The sequence below is a fragment of the Trichechus manatus genome, unplaced genomic scaffold (assembly GCF_000243295.1).
Source record: "Trichechus manatus latirostris isolate Lorelei unplaced genomic scaffold, TriManLat1.0 scaffold00020, whole genome shotgun sequence".
NCBI classification, from domain to species: domain Eukaryota; kingdom Metazoa; phylum Chordata; class Mammalia; order Sirenia; family Trichechidae; genus Trichechus; species Trichechus manatus.
In genome coordinates, this window is record NW_004443956.1 from 13,221,954 (window position 1) to 13,227,155 (window position 5,202).

The window sequence follows — 5,202 nt, forward strand, 5'->3', positions numbered from 1 at the left end:
AATGAAATCCTTGACAACTTCAATCTTTTCTCTGTTTATCATGATGTTGCTTATTGGTCCAGTTGTGAGGATTTTTGTTTTCTTTATGTTGACGTGTAATCCATAGTGAAGGCTATAGCCTTTGATCTTCATCAGTAAGTTCTTCAAGTCTTCTTTGCTTTCAGCAAGCAAGGTTGTGTCATCTGCATATTGCAGGTTGTTAATAAGTCTTCCACCAGATGAATGAGATCAATCGTTGTATCTTAGATGGCCACTTGCAAGCTTTTAAGACTCCAGACATTACTCACCAGACTAGGAAGTGGAACATAAACTTTAAGAACTGTATTATGCCAAGTGACTGAATTGTCACATAAGACCATGACCTTAAGTCTTCAAACCAAGAAAACTAATCCTGTGAGGTGGTTGGTTATGTCTAGGAAGTATTAGCATCTCTAGCCCCTATTTGTTTTATTATGTATTTTTTGGTTGTTGTTGTTGCAAAATTATATAGAACAGAGCATTTGCCAATTCATCCTTTTCCTTGTGTACAACTTAGTGGCATCAATTACATTAGTCAAGCTGTGCAGACTTCACCCACATTTGGTGTCACCTTTTCCATCACCATAAACAATAAGTGACTACTACCTAGAGAATGATCCCCCCACCCCTGTAACCACCAATGAACATTGGTCTCTGTATATGCACCTATTCTTGTCATTTCATAAAAGTTATATCATACAATATTTGTCCTTTTGCGATCAACTTATTTCGCTCAGCATAATGTTCTCCAGGTTCATCCACATTGCAAGATGTCTCAGGAACTCATTTTTCTTTATGGCTGAGTAGTATTCCATTGTATGTATATACAATATTTTGTCCATTCATCCGTTGATGGGAACTTAAGTTGTTTTCACCTTTTTGCTATTGTGAATAGTGCTGCAATGAACATAGGTGTGCATATGCCTTTGCATGTCACTTCTATTAGATCCCTAGGATATATACCTAGGAGTGGAATTGCTGAGTCATATACAGTAGTTCTATTTTTAGTTTTTCAAGGAATCATCATACTGTTTTCCACAGCAGTTGTACCATTTCACATTCCCACCAGCAGTGGATAAGGGCTCCAATCTCCCCACATCCTTGCCAACAATTGTTGTTTCCTGTTTTTTTGATCAGTGCCATTTTAACAGGGGTGAGGTGATATCTCATTGTAGTTTTGATTTGCATCTCTCTAACTGTTAATGACAATGAGCATCTTTTCATATGCTTGTTAGCCATTTGAATATCCTGTTTGGTGAAGTGTCTGTTCATGTCCTTTGCTCATTTTTTAAGTTATTTGTCTTTTTGTTGCTAAGTTGTAGATGTTTTATATACTTTTTGGATATTAGACCCTTATCAGATATATTGTTCCTGAAGATTTTTCCCAGTCTATAGGTTGTATTTTTACTTGTTTGATAAAGTCTTTTGATGGGCATAAGTATTTATCTAATTTGTCTTCTACTGCTTGTGCATTTGTAGTTGTGTTTGATAATCTATCATTAAAACAAAAAAACCTAGGTCCCATAGTTTTGTCCCTGTGTTTTCTTCCAAAAACTTATAGTTTTAGTTTTGACATTTAGGTTCTTGATCCTTTTGAATTAGTTTTTGTATATGGTGTGAGGTATGGGTTCTGTTTCAATTAGTTTTTGTATATGGTGTGAGGTATGGGTTCTGTTTCATTTTTTTGCATGTGGAAATTCAATTTTGTCAGCATCATTTGTTGATGAGACTGTTTCTTCCCCATTGAATGGACTTAGACCCCTCATCAAAAATCAGTTGTCCATAGAAGGATGGATTTATTTCTGGGCTCTCAATTCTATTCCATTGGTCTATTTGTCTGTTGTTGAACCAGTACCAGGCTGTTTTGATTACTGCCGCCGTATAATATGTTTTGTAATCAGGAAGCGTGAGCCCTCTTACCTTGCTCTTCTTCAAGATTGCTTTGGTTATTTGAGACCTCTTTCCTTTCCATATCAAGTTGGTGATTAGTTGTTCCATTTCAGTTAAGAATGGTGTTGGAATTTTTACCAGTATTGCATCGTATCTATCCATTGCTTTGCGTAGTATTGATATTTTCACAATATTAAGTCTTCCAGTCCATGAGCATGGAATGTCCTTCCATTTACATAGATCTCTTTTAGTCTCTTGTAGCAGTATTTTATAGTTTTTGTTTTGTCTGGTTAGGTTTATTCCTTGACATTTTATTTTTTAGGTGTTATGGTAAATGGTATTGTTTTCTTGATTTCCTTTGCAGATTTCTCCTTGTTGATGTAAACAAACCCAACTGATTTTTGTGAGTTGATTTTGTACCCTACAACATAGCTAAATTCTTCTATTTGTTCTAGCAGCTTTCTTTCTTTCTTTTTTAAAGTACATTGGCATAAACAGTTTAATAAAAAATATTAAAATATGCAAATTCATTTTGAGTACATGTAGACAGTTAAACTATTAACTCTAGGAAATACACAGCTTAAGACAGATACACAGGTTTAGCCAAAATTGGGGGGGGGGGGGCAAAGGCTCCTGGAATAATTCTTGCTGGCTCAGGGGCTTATGGCCATGACGGTCCCTGCCCAGACTAGCAATTATTGGCAGAGAGAACATAAAGAAGTTCTTTCAAACTCATATTTGGGGCCTACTAAAGGGTTTTTTTTAAAACGTTGTTGTTTGTTTTTTCTTTCACCTATTTCTAAGGTGTTTTGTTAAGTTTGTTCTAATTCAGAATACCATCATCTCAGAACAGATTCCCAGAAGTAAAAAAGTGTTACTAAAAACGTTTTATCCATAAGTGTTATCTTTACACTGAAATAAAATCAGCGTTACTTCTTTATAATTGTATTGTATTTATAATTGTGGATCAGTTCTCCAAGTGCTGTGAATGGTGACACTTTGGAATAGAAACTGATGGTTGTTTGGATGGCCTTTGGAGTGGTCTGAAGTAGTCCAAGCTAGAAGCAGTAGTTTTAAATGTAAATTTGTAGTTGCTGCAAATAGACCAGTATGGGTTCCTTAGCAGGGGCCAAGCTGGCTAGAAGAGAGAGTAGACACTTCTGTTTTCTAGGAGCTGGACATGTCAGACTTGTCTGCCATGGATTTCCCGCACACCATCTCCATGATGCAGGCTCGAAACTGCTTATTCATGAAGCAGTAGATGATGGGATTGTAGACACAAGCACTCTTGCTCGGCCTTCTGGGTCATGGCTGAGTCCTGCTGTTGAGCTGCAATAGCTCTGAAGGCCCCAAGCAGCTGGGAGTAGGAAAGGCATAGGAGGGAAAGGGGCACAATGAAGGAGAAGATGAAGAAAAACCAGGTAGAGTACTCTCTGCGATATTTGGTGCTCATGGTGTACCAGTCAGGGCCACAGGAACACTGCAGGCCTTCAGGGATGAACCTGTTATGGAGCCCAGGAAGGCCGCTGAAGCACAAACATAGTGCCCAAAGATGAAGTATCCCTGACAGCTGGCAATGAAAACAGTGAAGACAGAGAAGATGCAGAAGAGGAAGCCCCTCAGGCATACATTGACCAGAATGTAGTTGAGTGGCTGCCGCAACTTTTCGTAGCTCAGTTTGGCCACCAGCACCATGGCATTGAATGGTGTCCTTCTCTACAGGATCTGGAGTGGAATCCTGTCCTCTAGGGAGCAGGTGAAACACCTTTGATCTCTCTCATTTTCTCTCACGTGTTTTGTCAGGTGCTGGAGATGCAAAGATGAATGAGATACTTCTGTACCTGCTGCCCCTTCCTCGAGCTGCCTCATCCTCTCAGCTGCATCTTTCCCCAGCAGCTTTCTTATGGAATCTTTGGGATTTTCTATGTATAGGATCACGTCATCTGCAAATAGCAATAGTTTTACTTCTTCCTTTCCAATTTGGATATGCTTTATTTGTTTTTCTTGCCTTATTGCTCTGGCTAGGACTTCCAGTACAATATTAAATAGAAGTGGTGACACTAGGCATTCTCGTCTCATTCCCATCCTCAGAGGAGACTCTCAGACTTTCTCCATTGAGTGTAATGTTGGCAGTTGGTTTTTCATATATGTCTTTAATCACGTTAAGGAATTTTCCTTCTATTCTTATTTTGCTGAAAATTTTTATCAGGAAAAGGTGTTGGATTTTATCAAATGCTTTTTCTGCATCTATTGAGATGATCATGTGGTTCTTTTCCTTTGATTTATTAATGTGGTGTATTACATTGATTGATTCTCTAATGTTGAACCATGCTTGCATTCCTGGAATAAATCTTATTTGGTCATGGTGTATAATTTTATTAGTATGTTGTTGAATTCTGTTCACGAATTTTGTTGAGAATTTTTGCCTGTATATTCATAGGGGATATTGGTCTGTAATTTTCTCTTTTTGTGTTGTCTTTATTTGGCTTTGATATCAGGGTAATGCTGACTTCATAGAATGAGGGAGTAGTCCTTCCTCCTCCACGTTTTGGAAGAATTTGAGTACGATTGGTGTCAATTTTTCTCTGAATGTTTAGTAAATTTCCCCAGTGAAGCCATCTGGTCTAGGGATTTTTTTTTAAAATAATATTTTATTGTGTTTTCAATGAAGGTTTACACAGCAGTTTAGGTTCCCATTCAACAATTTCTACACAAATTGCTCAGTGACATTGGTTACATTCTTCAGAATGTGTGAACATTCTGGTTATTTTCGTCCTGCCTTTTCTGTTTCCATTAATCTAGTTTCCTTGCCCCCTTACATTCTCATCTTTGTTTGAAAGTAATTGTTGACTGTTTGGTCTCATATAGATGATTTTTAAAAGGAGCACAGTACTTACAGGTGATATTCATTATTTTGTGAGCCAAACTGTTATTTAGCTACTAGGTGACCTCAGGGGTTAGTTTTGGCTCAAGGTTTGAAGAGTATCTCAGGGCAATAGTCTTGGGGAGTCCTCCAGTCTCAACCAGTCCAGTAAGTCCGGTTTTTGTTTTTTCAGGAATTTGAGGTTCTGTTCCACATTTTTCTCCTATTCCATCAGGGTCCATCTATTGTGGTTCTGAATAGAATGGTTGATAGTAGAAGCTGGGCACCATCTAATTCTTCTGGTCTCAGGGTAGATGAGGCTGTGGTTCATGAAGAATATTGGTCCTGTAGACTAGTTTTTTTCAGTCTTTGATTTCCACCTTTCTCTTTTGATCTGGACTAGTAGAGACCAATAGTTGTATCTTAGATGG

At 37.9% G+C, this 5,202-nt stretch overlaps 1 pseudogene; it reads right to left on the minus strand.

Annotated features, from left to right (window-relative positions):
- Positions 1 to 3,027: 3,027 nt before the first annotated feature.
- LOC111819890 (short-wave-sensitive opsin 1 pseudogene) lies at positions 3,028 to 3,777 on the minus strand (annotated as a pseudogene).
- Between the last annotated feature and the right edge of the window lie 1,425 nt (positions 3,778 to 5,202).